Source organism: Chelonoidis abingdonii, chromosome 6 (genome assembly GCF_003597395.2).
Source record: "Chelonoidis abingdonii isolate Lonesome George chromosome 6, CheloAbing_2.0, whole genome shotgun sequence".
Taxonomy (NCBI): domain Eukaryota; kingdom Metazoa; phylum Chordata; order Testudines; family Testudinidae; genus Chelonoidis; species Chelonoidis abingdonii.
Window position 1 is genome coordinate 3,437,066 of NC_133774.1, and position 8,864 is coordinate 3,445,929.

Here is an 8,864-nt window from a genome sequence, read left to right on the forward strand (position 1 = left end):
TTTACCTCAGACCATTTCTCCAATTTGTCCAGATCATTTTGAATTTTGACCCTGTCCTCCAAAGCAGTTGCAATCCCTCCCAGTTTGGTATCGTCCGCAAACTTAATAAGCGTACTTTCTATGCCAACAGCTAAGTTGTTGATGAAGATATTGAATAGAGCCGGTCCCAAAACAGACCCCTGCGGAACCCCACTTGTTATACCTTTCCAGCAGTACACCCTGCACCCCAACCCTGAGCCCCCTCATACACCCTGCACCCCTCCTGCACTGCAACCCCTTGCCATGAGCCCCCTTGTACACTCTGCACCCATCCTGCACCCCAACCCCATCCTGAGCCCCCCGCTGCACCCCTCCTGCACCCCAACTCCTGCCCTGAGCCCCCTCCTGCACCCCACACCCCCTCCCACACACCACACTCTCTCCTGCACCTCAACCCCCTGCCCCGGCCCTGCATTCAATTTCCCCACCAAGATGTGGCCCTCGGCCCAAAAAGTTTGCCCACCCCTGGTTTAGCTGGACTGGTTCACTGGACCAACCAAGCGCTGCCCCAGCTTCCAGCACTCTGTCATTCAGAGGGGTGCACAGTCAGGGGTGGTTTAATTAAGAACATGAGAACGGCCACACTGGGTCAGACCAAAGGTCCATCTAGCCCAGTATCCTGTCTGCCGACAGTGGCCAATGCCAGGTGCCCCAGAGGGAATGAACAGAACACGTAACCATCAAGTGATCCCTCCCCTATCGCCCATTCCCAGCTTCTGGGAAACAGAAGCCAGGGACACCATCCCTGACTAACCTGGCTAATAGCCATTGATGGACCTATCCTCCATGACTTATCTAGTTCTTTTTTGAACCCTGTTATAGTCTTGGTCTTCACAACATCCTCTGGCAAAGAGTTCCACAGGTTGACTGTGCGTTGTATGAAGAAATACGTCCTTTGGTTTGTTTAAAACCTGCTGCCTATTCATTTCATTTGACGACCCCTAGTTCATGTTTTATGAGAAGTAAACAACACTTCCTTATCTACTTTCTTCACACCAGTCATGGTTTTATAGACTTCAATCATATCTCCCCTTAGCCGTCTCTTTTCCAAGCTGAAAATCCCAGTCTGATTAATCTCTCCTCATACAGAAGCTGTTCCATACCCCTAATCATTTTTGTTGCCCTTTTCTGAACCTTTTCTAATTCCAATATATCTTTTCCAAGATGGGGCAACCACATCTGCACACAGCATTCAAGATGTGGGTGTACCGTGGATTTATATAGAGTCAACTTGATATTTTCTGTCGTTACCTATCCCATTCTTAATGATTCCCAACACTGTTTGCTTTTTTGACTGCTGCTCTCCAAAATCTCCTCTAAGGACACCTCAAACCAGGGCAGTTCCTCAGATTTGTCACCTAAAAAGAATGGCTCAGGTTTAGGCATCTCCCTTGCATGCTCAGACTGAAATGGATAACTTCCATGCAGGGAGCTAATGTTTCAACCAAAACCCCGACCCTACATGTCTCTTCCCCCTACCGTATCTATCACCAGTGGTGACCGAGTTACTTGAAGATACTAGGGAAGCAATATGAAGTATAAACAAACAGGTATTAATTAAAACAGGATCTCAAAGCAATAAGCAAAGTACAAACAAATTGACTGTTAAACCCCTCAAGATTGGCCTGAAGCCAGGGACCCCCCACCCCCCAACAATGCAGGTAAGTATGAACAGGTAAACCAGAACCTCACCATATCTATGTCTTGCAGACACTCAGCAGAACTAGAACCACGCACACAGACCAGGACCACAAAGAGCCACCGGAACAGAATCAGGAAACAGCAGGTAACAGGTAAGGAGAAATCTTTTCTTCGCTTGACACTGGTCTTGGCTAGGATACAACAGGCTCTGGGGTGTCACTTGCGGAGAACGGTGCTGGATGCCAGAGGCAGATTAGAGGTTTGGGGCCTCTGAGCCAGAGCAAGTGGGGGCCCCCACCACCCATTCAGCCTTCAGTCCCCTCCTGCCCATCCTGCAGAGCTCCTTCCGAGAGTGGGTCAGGGTGCAGGGGTTCGCACTTTCCCAGGCCCCCCCGCCCCCCCAATTGGCTAGAGCCCAGCGCACAGGCCCCTGACCAGTATGAAACTGGGAAATGACCTTCAGCAGAAATGCCAGGTGCAGGCACAACTGAACCTTGTCCAAGGTAAGCACCCTGATCTCACGCACCCTGTGGACTGAAGCTACAGTGACCAAGAAAGAAGCCTTCCAGGAGAGAAGCAGGAGGGACCACCAGGAAGCCAAGGCGTCGAAGGGAGGACCCATGAGCCTTGACAGCACAAGATTCAGGTCCCAAGGGGGAAATGAGGTCCCAGACGTGCAGACAGAAGCGCTCCAGACCTTTTAAGAACTGTGCCGTCACAGAATGGGCGAAGACCAACCTGCCTTGAAACGGAGGGTGGAAAGGGGACATGGCCACCATGTGGACCTTGACCGAAGAGAACAACAGGCCCTGGAGCTTCAGGTGCAGCAAACAGTCCAGGAGGTCCTGCAGCAGGGCCTCTTCAGCCCGAATGTCCCAATCTGAGGCCCAACACATGAACTGTTTCCACCTTGGAAGGTTTTCTGCTGCCCAGAAAAACTTGTTGGACACCAGCAGAATGTGCTTGTTTGAACTTAGGCATGCAGTAGCCAAGCTTTTCAAGGGAAGCACCACCAGGTTCAGATGCAGCAGACTGCAGTGGTTCTGGGACAGAGGCAGCTGCAGCAGGGTGGCTGACAAAAGGCTCAGCAGTCGAACCAGTGTTGGTAAGACCACGTCAGGGCAATCAGGATGATGTTTGCTTTCTCCTGCTTCACCTTTAGCAGTATGTTGCAGATCAACGGCACTGGTGGAAAGGCTGTCACGGAGCTGAGGGAGACAAGGCCCTGCACTCCCAGCTTCCTGCGATTCACTGTGACTCTCAGCCAACCAGTAAAAAAGAAAGTTTATTTAGACGACAGGAGCACAGTCCAAGATAGGTTTTGCAGGTTCAGACGCACGACCCCCTCAGTTAGGTCCATCATGGGTGGCCCCAGGGAGGCCAGAGCCCTGTCTGGGCTCCCCTTCATTTCCCAGCCAGCTCCAAACTGAAACTCCCTCCAGCCATCTCACCCAGCCTGCCCCCGGCTCCTTCCCCAGCCTCTCTCCATTTCCCAGGCAAAGGTGTCACCTGGTGTCACAATCCAGCTGCCTAGCTTCTTCGCACTTTCCTTCCATTGCTTTGGGTACAAAATGTTGTGGGGGGGGGGGGGGAGATGGCTGATTGAGGGAGAAAAAGTTAGAAGTACCGAAGAACGAGTCTAATTCAACTCTGACGGTTGTTTGTCTCTTTGAAGCGGTGTGGACTGCACCTGCTTGCTGAGTTTGCGCCCTACAAATCTTTTGCTCCCTGCAGGTGTTAGGGGGCTTATTCCTTCATCGTTCTTCACTTCCCTCTCTAGCGCGTGCTTATATACAGCTACCTGTCACAGCAGAGCCCCCGGCGACTCTCGCGCATCAAGGCGCAATAAACAATTCAATGTTTATGGGGTGAATCTCCAGCAAGCATGATTCCAGTTTTCCTCGCTTAGTGTTCCGCTTCCTAGCCCCGACCCACAAGGCCTTGGTCTGTGTCCCGTGTTCCCTGTTCCCATTCCCGTTCCCATTTCCCCCTTAGCAAAACTTATCCAATTCCCCAGTCCCGTTAAGTCCCTGTTTCCAACCCGCACCTTCCTGATTGACTGCAGACTACACTCTCGCGCTGTTGTTTTGCTTAGCTATACCTTAACCAATCATTTTACGAAATAACTAACCAATCCTAACATTTTACACGGTTATTTAGACCAATTATATTTTCTACCACCTCAATTGGTTTACACCCAACAAATTATTATACAGCAGACAGGAAACAATTACAGAACCAGACAGAGACCATTGCAAATAAACATACAAAACAATACAGAAGTGAGATTTCACACTACACTCTTATACCGACATAAGGTTTTCCAGCGTGTTCTTTTGATAAAGTGCATTCTTGCCAGACAGGATGCTATCAAACTAAGTTTCCTTTTACATCTTCTAGGCTCTTCCCTTTCTCTGGAGGTGATAGAAATATCAGGACAGGACTGTATTCTTAACAGCCCAATAGCAGCTTATTTCAATGTGACTAGTTTGGCATGTGAGGAAGTGACCATACACTTCCCAGTTTATGGCTGCCTTTGCTGCTTAGCTGAAGAACCAGGCCTCAGACTGTCACAGTAAGAGAAGACCATTACACAGACAGTGATTTTTGATTTTTTCTTTTATACCTCTATAACTAGCTAAGTGATAAGAATACACCTAAATTCTTAAAGTACAGGCCTTTGCAGACAGGCCTGAATACCTATATCCTAACACAGAACCACTGTCTTCTGCAACTTAGGATGGCTGGTATGGGAGCGGGACTTTGCCAAAAGCAGTTAATTCAGCCACGGGCCTCCCTTAAAACCAAAGTTCACACAGGAACTGACAGTGTCAGGTATACCTTCACACACCACCCACAATACAGTTCTGTTCTCCAGAACCGCCAGTTTAACCACTTTGAAATCCCCTCTCAGCAGAGATTTCCACATCCTCTCCAAACTCTTAACCATGTTTTCCATTCAGCACTGTAGGTGCTAGGGAATGGTGTAGTCCACCCAGTGAGTTTACTGTTCCTTTATAAACCATCACCGTGGTGAGGAGAAAACAGCCTGGGAATTTGGGGAGCCATATGGAAGTCTCCAGAAGTTAGAGAAAGCTGCTACTGACACAGGATGCCTTTTCTTGAGTTAAGCGGCCTGCACTGAATGAGTGGCAAACACGACATCCCACCCCACGTTTGCTAAGCCTGTCATAACAGACTAGTGTAATGATCTGGGATGCCCTGCTGGTGGTATTGTAGTATTCTGAAATAAACGGAAACTATATGGCAAGTATAGGATGAATCTTATTTTTAAAGGGAAACAACCCTACAATGTCTTACTTCTGTATAAAATTGTACATTTCCATCCTGGTCGCTGGTCATTGCCCCAGCACTGATGAAGCACAAGACAGTGTGCCCTACATTGAATTTTTGGGGATTTGGAACATCAGACTCTGAATCAGGGATCTCTGAAAATAAGGGACAGGTAGCCACCTTCTGTGGGACAAAACATCAGCCAGTAGCACAAGAATGGTCAGGTTAAGGAATACTTTGAGGGTTTGCAAATTCAATTATTGCTTTTTAATTTTATTTTTATTAAAGTTTCAAACTAAGCAGGGTTGGAGTGGGGCAATATCTGTATCAGAGGCTTCCAGGGAAGATCTATGTATCAAGTGGGTTTGGTTAATCAGTAAGGGTACATCTATATTGCAAAAGAACAAACTAAACCAAATGCCACCATGTCTCAGAGCCCAGATCAACTAACTTGACCTCTTGCCTACTGAGCTAAAAATAGTAGCATAGACATTAGGGCTCAGGCTCTGAAACCCAGCAGCTGGAAGGGTGTCTCAGAGCCTGAGATCCAGCCCCAGTGGGAACATCTACACTGCCACTTTTAGCCTCGGAGCATGAGCTAAGTCAGCTGACCCAGTGTGACACACTGTACCCCAAAGCAACACTCTGGCACACCCATATTTACCTTAGTGATATGCTTATGTGTTTTGTACAAAGTAGGCCTTGTGGGGTATAAATCTAAAAGTCCTGATCTGTTGAACATTAACAGCCTGTAGGATTGTGTGTGCTGTCACTGTATGGGAAGTTTTGCTATGTGTCACCAAACTACGTTGTGAAGTTGGAAACACCCACAACCAACCTTTCAGGTACAACAATGGAGAAGCCAGACAGTGCTAATGGCCCCATTAAAAGGAACCCACGTACCCAGGGACTACCTCAGGAAGTGTATACAATGGAGCAGTGGTCCCCAACCTTTTTCATCTGGTGAGCCACGGAGGACCATGGCGGCAGACGAGCATCCACCAAAATTCCGCCAACAAGCGGCAACGTCAATAGGCATTGCTGCCAATAAGCAGTGTCATCCAGAGGAGTTGCCACCAAAATACTGCCGAAAATTGGCAGAATTTTGTCAGCAACGCCTCTGGATGACGCAGCTTGTCGGCGGCATTTCAGCAGATGCTCATCCGCCAACCAGTATGCGGGCGCACTTAGGCCTTGGCTACACTTGAGAGTTACAGTGCAATAAAACCGCCCACAGCGCTGTAACTCACTCCCTGTCCACACTGGCAAGGCACATACAGCGCTGGATCTCTGTGGCTACAGCGCTACAGGCACTCCACCGCCCCGAAGAGTAAGAGCTGCTGCGGAGTGGCTGAGACACTGGTGCTCCAGTGTAAACGGGGAGTAACCTTATTACGCAGTGACTGACCTCCGGAAACTCCTCATAATCCTTTTAGGTGAAGGTTCCTCTCCTTGTTTTGTTGTGATGCCTCTCTGTTTTGTTGTGAACTCCAGGCTCCCGGAGCTGCTTATCAAAAAAACAAACAACTACTGTTTGCTGTGAATGAGTGAGAGGCAGGCGGGGGGGGGCTCCCTTTGGAAGGCCAACAGCTAATGTTTGCTTGAAGAGAGAGGTGGTGGGGGGTGCGGGGGAAGGGTCCATTTCAGCCTGGCTGCTTATCTGGTCTGTGAGGAAAAAAAACAAACAGCTGCTGTTTGCTTTCAGTGAGTGAGAGAGGGGTGGAGGAGGGTCGGAACTTGCAAGGCAGGGAGCTGACACAGTGTCAGCTCCAAAAATCCACTTGCTCTCCCCCCACGCTCCCTGTCACACTCCACTCCACCCCACCCCACCCTTCTGAAAAGCACGTTGCAGCCACCTGAATGCTGGGATCACAGCCCAAATGCACCGCTCCCAATGCCGCTACAGATGCTGCAAATGTGGCCATGACAGTGCGCTGGCAGCTGTCAATGTGACCAGACTGCAGCGCTTTCCCTACACAGCTGCACGAAGACAGGTTTAACTCCCAGCACTGTACAGCTGCAAGTGTAGCCATACCCTTAGATGCCCCGGTGGGCACCATGGCACTCGCGGGCACCACGCTGGGGACCCCTGCAATGGAGGCTTCTCAGAGAGAGCACATACGCAATGGAGGACGCTGGACTGGGAAGCAGCTTGGACCCCGCCCCGCCCCATCATAAGCAAAGATCTTTCCAGCAAGCTGGAAGAAACTATAAAAGGGGGGAGTGACATCATCACTTGGCCTCCCAGCTCAGCACCTGGAAACATGCCCGGAGGACAAAGCCTTTGACTGGGGAGGTGATCCCAAGCTGGAAAGGAGAATCCCAGTTTGTGTAGTAAGAAACAAGACCATCAAGATGAGACACGGTTTGATCCAAATCCTGTCTAGTTTATAGAACTCAGCTTGGATTTTATTTCTAAGGTATAACCTACTTTGATCTGTACACTTATTACTTATAATCACCAATCGACCTTGCTGTAGTTAATAAATCAGTTTTATATTTTACCTAAAATAGTGGCCCTTGTGTGAAGTGCATGGAAAAAAAATCCTAGCTCAATTAACAAAAACTTATACAGGCCCTTTTCCCATTGAGGGAGAGGAAGGCTGGGTAATAAACTTACCCTGGCCAGGCTTTTAACCAGGGTAAGAAGGTACAATTCAGGGGTGCAAGACTGGGGACCTGGGAGAACTGGCTGGAGCCTCTCTAATGTTGGTTCATGAGTGGCTAGCAAAAGCATTCATGTAACTCAGCTGGGTGTGTCCCAGCCTGTGGATGTTTGTGCAAGTGCAGTAGGTTTGCAGTTCATCACAACATCTCAGTGTGAAAGGAAATCCAGACTGATGAGACAGAAGGCTCAGTGCTACTTCAGTTCAAGGTTGAACCTCAGGGAACCTGTCACACCCAGGCTCTGAAATTCACTGTAGCTTTTGCTTTGTTTTTCAATGCAGATGTACCCTAAGAGGAATTCCTCTCTGATTCAACACCCCTCCACTCTCCATTTCTAGTGCTGTACTGATGGAGATGCTGTCTTTTGGACAAGATGTTAAACCAGTTGCGGTCACTGAAGATCCTAAAGCATTTCTTGTGTGTGTACTTATCCGTCCTCCTGTGTCCTAGTGAAATTTCAGTACAGGTAATTATAAACACAACAAGGAGTGCAGTGACACTTTAAAGACCAATGGTTTTATTTGGGCGTAAGCTTTCATGGGTAAAAAAAACCTCACTTCAGATGCATGGCATATGGACACCTCAGCAAGAATATGGGCATGGCTACCCCCTGAGAGTCATCAAGCTATGCAAGGACACGTGTTAAGCTCATGTGACCCTGGACTCCATCTTAGGCCAGTACATTTCCAAGCATGTGACAAAGGATATAAAAGACCCCTGAGCTATCTCCATTTTGTCTCTTTCCTGCCCTGATTCTCTGGACTGTGGATTTACAACTAAAAGGAGCATTTTGAACTATGGACTGAAGCCCTGCCAATTTTTTGGATGTTACCAGAGAGAGATTTCACAGGCCAGTAGTCTATTTCATCACTGCTACAAACCTGATATAAGGACTTGGCGCGCGCGCGCGTGCGTGTTGTGACAAAGTTCCTCCTCTACCTTGGTGGGTCCTGCACTTATTGGCAGATTTGCTCACCTCAGTGATCTTCCCCACAGTCTGGATCAACTCCTCCTGCATCTGATCAGGAGTTGGAGGTTTGAGGGAAACTCGGGCCCGCCCTCTACTCCGGGTTCCAGCCCAGGGCCCTGTGGATTGCAGCTGTCTATAGTGCCTCCTGGAACAGCTGCATGACAGCTACAACTCCCTGGGCTACTTCCCCATGGCCTCCTCCAAACACCTTCTTTATCCTCACCACAGGACCTTCCTCCTGGTGTCTGATAAC

At 48.8% G+C, this 8,864-nt stretch overlaps 1 protein-coding gene across 1 annotated transcript in view; it reads right to left on the reverse strand.

Moving 5' to 3' along the window:
* The window catches only part of LOC116815460 (uncharacterized), a 78,457-nt gene that overhangs the window by 55,827 nt on the left and 13,766 nt on the right, over positions 1 to 8,864 (reverse strand). The gene's annotated exons all lie outside the window — the stretch shown is intronic.